Source organism: Petaurus breviceps, unplaced genomic scaffold (genome assembly GCF_028583685.1).
Source record: "Petaurus breviceps papuanus isolate PSGF00001 unplaced genomic scaffold, PetGlider_PUasm1.0 38, whole genome shotgun sequence".
NCBI classification, from domain to species: Eukaryota; Metazoa; Chordata; class Mammalia; order Diprotodontia; family Petauridae; genus Petaurus; species Petaurus breviceps.
Genome location: NW_027186304.1, coordinates 64598447 through 64611424, shown reverse-complemented (window position 1 = coordinate 64611424; position 12978 = coordinate 64598447). Strand labels below are relative to the sequence as shown.

The window sequence follows — 12978 nt, the reverse complement described above, 5'->3', positions numbered from 1 at the left end:
TGACATGGCCAGCACTCTAGTATAGGCCCTCATCACCTTAAGCCTGAGTCATAGAATAGCCTGGTGGTGAGTCTGCCTGCCTCAAGTCTCTCCCTACTATGATCCATTCTCCATTTATCCAGCAATTTTCTTAAAGTGCAGATTCAGTCATGCCACTGCTCTACTCAACAAGCTCCATTGGCTTCCTTTTCCCTCTACGACCAAATACAAAATGCTCTGGCATTCAAAACTTTTCATAACCTAGCCCCACTCCTACCTCTCTAGTCTTCTTACACCTTATTTCCCAACATGTACTCTTTGATCAAATGATATTGACCTCCTGACTGTTCCTTGAATAAGATTCTTCATCTTTTGGCTCTGGACATTTTCTCTGGCTTCCCCCACACCTGGAATGTTCTGTCTCCTCCTCTCTAAATACTCACCTCCCTGGTTTCTTTTTTTTTTAAGCAATTGGGATTAAGTAACTTGCTCAATGTTACATGGCCAGTTATTTCTGGGTGTGGTGCTAAGTATCTGCGCCCGGATTTGATCCCCAGGTCATCCCGACACTGGAGCTGGTGCTCTTACTCACTGCCACCTGGCCGCCCCTAAGCAATTGGGGTTAAGTAAGTTGCTCAAGGTTACACGGCCAGGTGTTTCTGGGTGGGTGCTAAGTGTCTGAGCCTGGATTTGATCCTAGGTCATCCTGACTCTGGGGCCAGTGCTCTTACTCGCTGTGCTACCTGGCCGCCCCTCACCTCCCTGGTTTCTTAGAAAAAAAATAACCTTGTATGAAGACCTAAAGAATATAGAATTCCTCACTTAAAATATTTTGTATGGAGATGAAGAATTTTACTTAGCCATTTATTTAAATCTAGTTTCCCATTTTTCTGCTGCCATATGGGGTAAATAAAAATTTTGGACAAAGCTGAACTTAAATAACTAAGAGGGAGAAGTATGGCAACTGCATAGTTACTGAGGGACTGAAAAGACTTCCATAACTTTCACAACTGTTTCCATTGCATTTTTCTTTTCTTGCTTTGAAAAGCATTGTAATGTGTTATTTGTGAATGTTCAGAATGAAGGTTGTTAAACTTAACCTTGTCATTTGCTTGATAGAACACTAGGTGGCAAAGTTCTATGAAGAAACAAAACTTCATGAACCTTTTTCTTTTTTTTTTTTTTTTTTCCCTTTTTTGGTCTCTCTTTAGGCCAGGGCTTGTTTTGACCTTTTTTATTTTCTATAGTAAAATGAAACTAGGCTTGCTATTTTAAAATGTTAGTTTTATTGCAACTTTGGCAAGGCTGTCAAATAAATAATATTTAGCATAACTTTTTTTTTTTTCAAGTCTCAAAACACTATCTTTATGGATAAGTAAGCAGCCTCACTCCACAGAGGTGGATAACCCACCTCAGTATCCCTTGGAGTCACCACATGAAGGAAAGGTAAAATATGAACAAAACCCTGTAAAGAAATATGAGCTCACACCTATGGGACCTGAAAGAAACAGCCCTCCTAGGGGCGGTTAGGTGGCACAGTGAATAGAGCACTGGCCCTGGAGTCAGAAGGACCTGAGTTCAAATCTGGCCTCATACACTTAACACAAAAACTAGCCTAGTGAACTTGGACAAGTCACTTAATCCCAATTGCCCTCCAAAAAGCAAAAAATTAAATAAAATAACCCTCCTAAAATTTGTGACTGAGGAAAGCCAAGCATAGCCTGATATCCATCCACACTGAAGCAGATTTCAGAGGGTTCTGAAGAGGCATGGGGAGGAACCTATGGCATCTCGGGGAAATCAAGCCAGGAGAGATAGGAACCTAAAACTCTGAAGACATAAAGATACCAACATTTCAATGAGCAGGAAAAACAGAAGTTGTCTAAAGAGATTGATGTAAATGTTCATAGAACTCACCAATCAAATTTGATTTTTAAAGGATCCATACAGAAGATAGAAACAAAGGTAGAGGAGAGATGTTGGACATAGAAACACAAACTTGCAGAAAATACTGTTAGATGTGTTACACCTCAAAAAGAGCTGAGGCTGACGAGGAAACCTAAAACCAATCATTTTAAAAAGTCGTTATCTTAGGGTAAAGAGGAGGACCAAACAAAGATTGGGACCAATGAATGCAAATTGTCTGCCTGGAGTGATGATAAGCACCAAGAGAAAGAAAGCAGAGCTGCTTAATTCTTATTTTATGCCTTGGTTTGCCAAGTAGAATGACTTTTGGACAGGAAAGCACAGAACACAGTAGCCAATTAGGATGTTGGCAATACCCAAGATAGTAAGAAAGTACTTAGCTGACCATGATCAATTGACTAGTAAACAATTAGTAAGTTCCTACTATGTGCCAGGAACTGTGCTGGGTGCTAGTAATACAAAAATGAACACAATGAATTCAAGGCAAAGTAGAGCAGATGAATTACATTCTTGGGAACAGAGAGAACTGGCACATGTGACTGTTGAAAGGCTGTCACTGATCTTTGAAAATGAGAAATACTACAGGGCTGCAAAAAGGTAAATTTCCTGAGTTTCAAAAAAAATGGAAGGGAACAGATTCTGCAAACTATTGGTCAGTGAACCTGAATTTTATTTCTGGGGAAATTCTAGAAGTGATTATTAAAGGCACAGGAAACATCTGAAAAAGAAAGACATTACAAAGAGCCAGCACAGTTTCATCAAAAACAGGTCATGCTTAACTCTATTTCTTTTTCTGACAGGGTCATTAAACTAGTATGTCAGGGGAATGCTGTACGCATTGTTTGCCTGGACTTTAGCAGAACATTTGATGGAACGTGTCGCATTATTCTTGCCCTAAAGATGGAGAGATTGAAAGATGATACAGTTAGCTGAATTTAGAACTAGTTGGATGGCTAGGCTCAAAGGAGTCATTAATAGTTCAGTGTCAGTTTGAGAGATTTTTAGTGCTGTCCCCCAGGGATCTATATCTATGGTCTTGTGCTATTTATCATTTTAAAGAAACCAATAACTTGAACAAATGTGTAGCTGACATGACTATAAAACTTTCAGATGGCAGAAAGCTGAGGATAGCTAACACAATGGATAAAAGGATCAGGTTAAAGGCTAGAAGACTTGCTGAATATAATAAGATGAAACTCATGGGATAAATGTAAAATGTTATTCTTTAGTTCAAAAAATCAATGACACAAGTAGAAGATTTTTGAGCCATGGTTAGAAAACATCTCATTAAAAAAAATGCTGATGGTGTTAATGGACTATAAGTAATGTGAGTCAATGGTATTCTCTGGTGATTAAGAAAGCTAATATGATAGTGGATACCTTGAGAAGCTTGGCTCATAGGAGTAAGGAGATCAGTTTATAAACTGTCCTGGTCAGACTACATCTGGAGTGGTCTCTTGGCATTGGCTTAGGATGGCCATTGAGAAAGTGAAAGACAGGGACAGTAGTTTTGCCTTTATTTGCAGCTCCAGGGCTTAGCATGGTGCCTGTCATATGGTAAACACTTAATAAATGATGACTGACTGATTAGAGGGCAACTAGGATAGTAAAGGGCCTTCCTTGAGTCTGTGTTGCATGAAGATAAAAACTCAGAATGCTTAGCCTGGAAAAAAGAAGACATATGCTGGGCATGATGGTACATTTCTATAATCCCTGCTACTGGATGGCTGAAACTAGTGGGTCAATTGAGCTTGGCTAAAACTCATCAGATATTCATATAAAGTACAGTAACAATATGGTGAACCATCTCTCCTCTCCCCTTCCCCTCCCCGCCCCCCCGGTAATGGAACCACCAGACTGCCTAAAGAGAAGTAAACTGTACCAAACCAGAAAAAGAGCAAGTCAAGACTTCCATGCCAATCAGTGGCGGGGTTAGGCCCATGAGTGGTTGCTACACTTCCAGAGTAAGGGGTTGGAAGGGGAAGAGGAAGGGAGAAAGGGAAAGGGGAGGAAGAGAGGGATGGGAAGATGAGAGAGAAGGAGCTGAATAAGGGAAAAGGGAGAAGGGGGAGGGGAGAAGAGAGGAAGGAAAATAAGGAGGGGTGAGAGGTCAGTGTGAAGAGGGAAAAGAAAAGAGAAAAGGGAAGGTAGAGGGGGACAGAGGGAAAGAGAGAAAAAGAACAAAGCAAGACAAAAATTCAGGGAGGACAAATAATTGCATATAACTTTGAATTTGTTTTATGTGGATTAGATTTCTTCTGTTAGATTAGATTACGTCAGATTATATTTATTCTGACCTACAGGAGTTATGGTTTGAAGATGCAACAAGGAAAATTTAGGCTTGATGAGAGGAAAACCATTCTAAAATGAGAGCTATGCCAGAATGGAATGAATGGGCTACCTTGGAAGGTGATGAATTGCCCTTCACTAGAAGTCTTTAAGTAAAGGAACTGGATGGCCACTTATGGAGTATGTTATAATAGGTTTCCTTTCAGGTATGGATTGAACTAGGTGGCTTCTGAGGTTCTTTCCATCTCTCAAATTCCATGATTTGTGATTCTGTGAAATCAGGCTTTTTGTAATAAATTATGGTTCCAGTAAATAGTGGAAGCTATAACATTCTACCTCAAAACCCTATTTCTCTTTAGTCCTGTTGTTCAATCATGCCCAACTCTTCATGACCCCATTTGGGTTTTCTTTTTTTTTTCAAGGGGGAAGGGCAATTGGGGTTAAGTGACTTGCCCAGGGTCACATGGCTAGTAAGTGTTAAATGTCTGAGGCCGGATTTAAACTCAGGTCCTCCTGACTCCAGGTCCAGTGCTCTATTCACTGCGCCATGTAGACTCCCCCATTTGGGTTTTCTCGGCAAAAATACTGAAGTGGTTTGTCATTTCCATCTCCAGCTCATTTTACAGATGAGGAAACTGAGGCAAAACATAGTTAAATGACTTGGCCAGGGTCACGCAACTAGGAAGTATCTGAGGTCAGATTTGAACTCAAGAAGATGAGTCTTCCTGACTCCAGACCCAACACTCTATGCACTGTGCCACCCAGGTGCCCTCTTTAGTCCTAGTGCTTGCTCATTGATGCCAGGTATAGCATGGCTAATGACAAGTATCTGAAGAGTTGATGGGAAAACTGTGCCTAGTTTGAAATAATTTGTGACATATTATTCTTTTGGATATACTTTTTTCATTGTGTATGTTTGTGTGTTTTGCAGTGTACTTGTGGATCCTTTGTGTCCATCACTTTTTACTATACAGTAACATTCCAAGACAGTTTTTCAACCATTCCCCAAATGAGAGGCATCTACTCTTTTTTTGAGTACTCTGTTATTTGAGTGCTGGGTGAATATTTTAGTTTATAAAGTGCTTTGGTTTCTGTCTCTGACTTTCCTGAGATCAACGTAGTGGAATCCTCTGGGAGTGGGATAACTGGCTCAAAGCTTTGATGTTTAGTAAGGTTTAAAAAAAAATAATTCTAAATCAGTCCCTAGAATGGATGTACCAGTTCCCAGCTACACCAACAATGTCTTAGTTGTTATCTTTCTACAGAACTTCCAACATTGAATAGTGGGAGGAGGGGGCTCAGGGGAGGGCTTTTGTTTGTTTATTTTTGCCCTCCTTAACAATTTGCCTAGTGTTGGGTGAAATCGAAGACTTGTTTTAATCTGGAATGCAATTTCTTTTAGGGGCAGCTAGGTGGTGCAATGGATAGAGTGCCAGTTCTGGAGTCAGGAGGATCTGAGTTCAAATTAAGCCCCAGACACTTACTAGCTGTGTGATCCTGGACAAGTCACTTAGCCATGTTGGTCACAGTTCCTCATCTGTAAAATGATCTGGAGAAGTAAATGGCATACCACTCCAGTATCTTTGCCAAGAAAGCCCCAAATGAGGTCACAAAGAATTGGATATAATTGAAATGAATAAGCAACAATACACTTCTTTTAAGAGACAATATGGTATAGTGGATAAAGTTTTGGATATGACGTCAGGAAGACCTGAGTTTAAATCTCCTCTCTGATACTTAATGGCTGAACAGCACTAGGCAGGTAAGTCACTTAAATTCATTGAGCCTTACTATGTGAATGCTAACTATTGCCATTTGTGTATCTGCTTCTCTATTTATACATTATAGAGAGAAAACTATCTCTTTTTAGATTGTACATATAATTTCCAGACCTGAATCAATGACTCCTTAAGATGACTTTTGACCTTCTGCTAGAAAAAAAAAATAGTTCTTCACTCTTAAGTCTTTATTTGGTCTTCTTTTGTATTCTCTGAGACAGTTTTGAGCCTTTAAATAAATGGGTTTGTATACATTTCAGCATGCAATACTTTGGTCAGATTTCAGAAGGTTGATAACAGAGTGTGTGAATTAGCTCACTAAAGACTCAGCATGAAAGAGTAATATTTTCCACAAATTCTAGGGCAGATTTCCAATGTCACATTCATCTGATCCTTTGAAGCTGGGAATTTTAGACTTTTGTATTCTGTGTCCCCAAAGAAAATGCAGAATTTGTGAATCCTTCCTCACATGCCTTCTGCTCCTTCCCTCCCACCCTAAACCACTGAATAAACTTTCATGAGATGTTTTTGATATTTTTAAATATGTTGACAGACTAGAGCTGCTGCTTGGTGGATGGGGTTTGGGGTATGATCTTTTTTGGTATGAAATTCACTCTAAATGGCTTGAATTTGGATGAATTAACAATACTAAATGTCCCACAGTAAAAAGCCATTTCCTAGAAGATACTTATGGTTTCTTTCTCAAATACAGAGGGAAGGGTTATCTAACATATTTTCCCATGCTTCTCTGTATTCATCATATTGTTTCTTATACCATAGAAATATTACATTTATGTACCACAATCTGTTTAATAATTCCCCAGTCAATAGTTTGTTTTCAGTTCTTTGCTACCAAAAAAGGAAAGGAACCTCTTCAAATGACTATTCAATGGGCAGACTATTCATTTTTTTCCTAGCAGCCCATTGTCCTAGGAACCTCTGACGTCAGATTTCCTTTCTGCCTGTGTTTCTACCCTGCTTCCACATTGTGCCTTTCAGTTTACCATCACCAGCTTTCATATTTCCTTGAGTATCAGCATTCCCATTCAACAGACAATTCAACTAAACAAATTTCTTAAGTGTCTTAAGTGTCTGTTGTATGGAGAGGAATGTAGAGATCCCTAATGGAGCTTGCAGCCTGGCAGGGGGTTACATCATGAAGTGACTATGAATTAAATAAAATAGTCTAGGCTGAGTATCTTGTGGGTATGGTGGAGGAGGAAGATCATTATTCACTAGGGTGATCCATATCTCATAACTGTTTCTGAATAGCTTTTTCCTCTATAACTTTGGATTCATTCATACAGAGAATTCAAAGAAGCCTGGGAAGACTCAGGTGAGTGAAATGATGAGGAATAGAATATACATAATGACTACAACAATGTAAATAGAATAATTACTTAAAAAAATCCACCATGTAAATATAACGTCCAAATTTGGACCAGAAAAGAGTTGAGCAAATGCACTTTGACCCCCTCCACTGCAAGGGAGTGAGGGAGGATATGAGGTGGGTGGAATGGATGCTAGGCTACTTTTCCCCTTTTAAAATTTTTGTTGCAATAGAATGTTTGCTGGGTAGGGAAATAAGGAGGGCTATATCTAGGAATGGATGTGCTATGTAAATAAAGGAAAAAAATGAAATAAAATTGAGAAAGGATAAGCCTGAGTTGCACTGTCAGTGGAACATCCAGGTAGAAATGCCCTTGGGCAGTTGTAGATATGCAGGTCTAACCATTTCATTCCCAATTCAACTCCGCATCTCCCTATCACCTCTAGGATCAAAGAGAAAATCCTCTGTCGTTCAAAGCCCTTCTTAACCTAGCCCCCTCCTACCTTTCCAATCTTCTACCTTACTCCTAGCCCCATACTCTTTGATCTAGTGACACTGGCTTCTTGCTGTTTCCCAAAGAAGACTCTTCAGCTCTGAGCTCCAGGCATTTTCTCTGGCTGGCCCCCATGCCTGGAATACTCTCATCAGCTCCACCTGATTTTCCCTGACTTAAACCTTTAAGTTCCAACTAAAATCTCATCTTTTACAGGGAACTTTCCCAACCCCTCAATTCTAGTGCCTTTACTCTGTCAATGATTTCCTCTTTATTCAGTATTTAGCTTACCATATTTGTTTGTATGCTGTTTCACCAATTAAATTATAAGCTCCTTGAAGGCAGGACTATTTTTTGCCTCCTTTTGTATCTCCAGCACTTAGCACAGAGCCTGGCACATAATAGCCACTTAATATTTGTTTATTGATTGTAACTGGAACTCAAGTAAGAGGTCATACCTACATATATAAATTTGGGAATCCTAGGGATAGATATGATGGTTGATGCCATGTAACTGAATGATCTTGCTAAGGAAGACAGAGAGAAGTTCAAGGCTGAACCTTGGGGCATGCCCATATTGATGGATGAAGAGGAGAAAGAGATGGAGAGGAGTTAGCCGCTTAAAGAGATTGATGAAAACCCAGAGAACGTGGTGCCTTACAGGGCGAGGGAGAAGAGTATACTCCAGAAAAAGAGCCTAATCAGTCCTGTTGAGTGCTCCAGACAAGGTGGTTGGGTGGTTGGGTGTTGTCCTTTGTTCTTGAAGAGGACCAAATGGACCAAAATGACATCACTATGCTAGAGCAGATTCCCATCTAGTTTACCTGTTAGTGAAGGGGGAGTAGTCAGACAACATGTCATCAACTCTCCTGGGAGTATAGATTTAGAAATGAAGGCACCTTAGAGATGATTGAATTCAGTCTTTATTTTATAAAAGAGGAAATTAAGGCTCAGAGAAGTGAAATGATTTGCCCAAATCCCCAGGCAGTAACAGAGCCTCAACTCCAAATCCTGTTCTCTTTTTCCTATACAATGCTCCCATGACCATCATTGAGTAGCATCAGATTTTTATTAAGTTCTTAAACCAGCTGTTTCCTTAGTAAAAGCCAGAGCCTAGGTATGGTGATATTTTATGCTTTAAAAAAACTAGCCAATAGGCTCAGATGTCACATTTTTGCATTCTGGTGTAAAGCTATCCTGGGATGGTTGAATTGTATTATTGGTAATATTGCACACCTGCCAGAATCTTTCTGACAACAATGAAAAGCTAGGTGCCAACATCATTGTCACTGTCACACTGACCTTCAAGAAGAAAAGAAAGTCGATTGTGGCAGCTTTCGAAACCTTGCGACATTTCTAGTCTTAAATATTTATATTCATAAGAACACAGGAAATTAAACTGGGAGGCTTTCCTCCTACACATACCTCAGATAAACTTTTCTTGGGATAATACTATATCAGTCCCATATCTTTGATGTATATGGATTAAACTCAAAACTGATGTTATCAAAACATTTTATGACAGTGTATCCTCTCTGGACTATGTATAGTTTTCAGAAACATGTGTGGAGAGGAGGGTAATACAATTCCCATTCCAGACTCATGTACCCTCAAATCATCAATCTCTGGACTTTTCTAGATGTCTTTGTGGTGTTAGGTAGGTGTATTTTATTTGTGCAATATTTGGGGCTTGATTCACCACTCCAGTATTTAGATTTACAAACACCCAATTGAACTAAGGAATTTTGATAAGGACATTTTATCTGTGTTACATGCAAAGTTTTATGAAGGGAAGCCGCTATAGATTCTTCCATAGTCCTGCAAGACTACTTCCGCTGAACAGGAGCAAGAAATACAGCAAGATTCAGCTTTATTTAAACTGTGATTAGAGCTCAAAAGAGAGTAAATTTAGAGATACTGGATCCCACTTTTTCCTATTTGGGGGGGGTAGGCATGGAGAAGGGTAGAGGAGAGTGGGGGTGATGGTGAAAGGAGAAATTAAGGGCAGAGTTCAGTGTTTGACTTTCATAGGAGACTAGGTTTAGAGCAGGGAAGAACCTCAGAGTGTAACCCTTTCATTTTACAGATTAGGAAACTGAGGCTCAGGGAAGTTAAATGCCTTGCTCAGTCACACAGAAAGTTAGCAACAGAGCTGAGGTTTGAACCAGATCTCCCGATATTAAATTCAAACCTCTTGTTACTCCATCACTCAGAGCTTTTCATAGCTGGGGAAGTCAGCAGCTCACCAATTGCCATAAGGACAGGGGCACAGTGCCATAGAATTAAATCACATCTCCATTCTTCCAGCCTCTGAACCTGTCAGATTCAGATGCCAAGGTGGCGAGTTTCTTCCAAGCTACTTTTACCCTATGTTGAATATAGTTGATGACAAAGGGCAGAGGAAAAGGAGAAGTTAAAGCAGGTAATATAGGCAGAATCTTGAACAAGTTAAAAAATTGTGAACACTTTATTAGGTGCCCATGATATGCTTTGCCATGTTAGAATACAAATACAATTATTCCTTTTATCAATCACATACTTTGCTAGGATAGGGCTCATTTAGTCTGGGAGTTTCAAAATAGAATAGCAAAAGCAGCCCTAAAAATCTCTGGTTATTTCTGATGTAGTATTTGCCAGAGAAAGAGGGGGCAGTCTCTTTTAGTTTTGGGGAACAAGTGGCATGGAGGCAGGATGGCTGTGCACTTAGGATAGCTTTGGAGTTTCTGAACTACCTGGGGAAGAGGGTCGATATCAGAGAGGGTCTGCCACTGACTAAAGGAAGCCATAAAACCTTGTGTTTTCACTCTGTGTCAAAGCCATCATTTTGTTCATCTGGGCTAGATCACCCTTTCTCCTCCACCTCCTCTACCTGGGGAAGGTTGGAAGATTTCTCTTCTCCAGTAAGCTAGGACCCTCATCAGAACATGTGCTAAGACAGAATATTACCACAAAGGTTCCTCAGGTTTAACTATGATGTGTGCACATGATGATATTCAGTAAACTATTGTAGGTATCAATACATGACACAAACCTCTACCTCAGTCCCTAATTTTGTTTGTCAGTCATGAAGTACCTCAAGATGACATTATCCGAAGCCTGGAAGAGTTTTTAATGAGAAGGAAGAGAATGGGCTTGTCACATGTGAAGTAGGATGTGTTTCCAGCATATGGGTCACACAGAAGAGTCCTAGGCAAGATAAAAGGGAACAAAATGTATGGAAAGGAAAGATTCCTTGACACATCAGGTTCTGAGTTTTTAGGAAAAGACTATGAGAAAATTAAAGAGGAAGTAATAAAAGGAGGAAGAGTTGAAAGACAATGGGACCATGGAAAAATATTTGGAAGCCCATGGATTATCTTTTAGAGGTTTAGTTGGGAGTGTCTTCACATTGTGAAACTCTGGACCACAACCAAATTGTTGTTCAGAATTCTAATTGTGCTAAGATGACAATTATGGTGTCTATGGACACAATCGATTAGATGAAAGGGTACCAGCTGTGCAGATCCTGCTTGGATACAATACTATACCTGTGAATAAAGAATATGAGCAGATGTGGCATCTGGAAATGGTAACCATAGAATGTTTTAGATAGGATATGTTTTATAAAACACAAGGAAAGAATGGAAGCATAGGGGGTAAAACCCACAAAATCTGTGACTGGAATACCCTTTTCCATTAGAATCTAAAATTTAAAATGACAGTGAATCTTAGTAATCAATTTTGAAGCCTGTGGGGGGGGGGAAACGGTCTATTTTGCACTCATGAAAGGATATTTAGGCCTCTAGGTGATCAAGTTCTTTTTCACTTTATTCCTGAAGTTACCAAGTTGCATAAGTAGAACTGGAAATTATTCATTTTAATCAGACAGCTCCAGGGAATCAATGCCATTGTTTTTTTTCTCCTGCCATTTGTTCTTTTTTTTTTCTGTTGACAGTAGTTGAGAAGGCAACACACAAGGAAATGTTTTAAAAAATGCTATTGGACCAGTGCATGTTGAAATAAAAATAATCAAACAACAGACATATTAGGTATTTACATGGTAATATAAGTGAATGGTCACAAGCATGAGGCTTTTTTTTGTCATCCAATGCTTATAATAGAAAAGTTTAGTAAACAAAAATATGTCTTTTCGAACCTTACACCACAGACAGTAAGTATAGTGATTCCTTAGAGCCTTAGTTGCTGGCTATAAATAGTCCCATACAAATCTCCAGTTACTTAGAAATTATAGTCTGAATCACGAGAAACACATCAGTCCATTAAGGCATATACTACAATGCAATTAAAATTAAACATTTGGTAATAAAGATGCTTTCTAATCACTGGAAGCAGCTAAAGAAATAGTCTTTCCATTTTCCTCCCCATAATGCCTTAACTGAGTAGCTAGAGAAAGTTCTTTTAGACACCATAATCTTACTGCTGTTTCTAATGCCCAAATAATCAAAGGTTATTGAAAATTTCTATACATTGAGAATTATGGTTTGTCACCAGAACATAGAGATCTTCTTTAAAATATAACACTGACATTAAAATGAAAAAATCTTGGTCCCTTTCCACTGAAGAAAAGGCTGCTGCTGAACTGTACCTGCAGCAGAATGATGTTTATGCGACTAGGTTTCAAGGGGTGGGAGTGGGTGTTTCTCAGTCACTGACTTCCCATGGGATATGGTTAGTGTGATGACATTTCCCTATCCTTCTTAAATGAGTCCAAATCTGTGGAAAATACAAAGAATTCCTGCAGTGTATAACCATTGATGGTGACTGTATAAACAAGCACATTTGGTTTGAAAACAGTTGTGTCACAATTTGTCAATAAGGATCACATTTCAAAGTAGTTACTGCATTTCCACCTAGAAATGCAGGGTCAGAGTATATACGTTTTAATTGGGATCTATTCTTTTCCTTCTAAGTTTGCATTCAGATGGTGGCTTAGACAGAAAAGGTTACCAGCAGACGAACGGTTTATCCTCTGAGCCAGTCAGTCCCCAGTTATTCTTTTCAGTTCTGTTCCATCAATTGAGAAACAGGGTATCTCTTTCTGTGTACAGCATACAGAATCTTCCTGAGTTATTTCAGCCTTTAATTTCATGAACCAGGAGCAGTGCCTAATCCAGGCACATTGAAATAACTTGTGCAACCAGTTCTTGGTGTGTGTGTGTGTGTGTGTGTGTGTGTGTGTGTGT

The 12978-nt window shown here is 39.3% G+C and overlaps 1 protein-coding gene across 5 annotated transcripts in view; it reads right to left on the bottom strand.

Moving 5' to 3' along the window:
* Positions 1-11584: 11584 nt before the first annotated feature.
* The window catches only part of LYN (LYN proto-oncogene, Src family tyrosine kinase), a 145858-nt gene continuing 144464 nt past the window's right edge, over positions 11585-12978 (bottom strand). For all 5 annotated transcript variants that reach the window (XM_069099953.1, XM_069099954.1, XM_069099951.1 and 2 more), the window contains exon 13: positions 11585-12978. This exon is cut by the window's right edge and continues 300 nt beyond it. The gene's annotated coding sequence lies outside the window, so the exon portion shown is untranslated.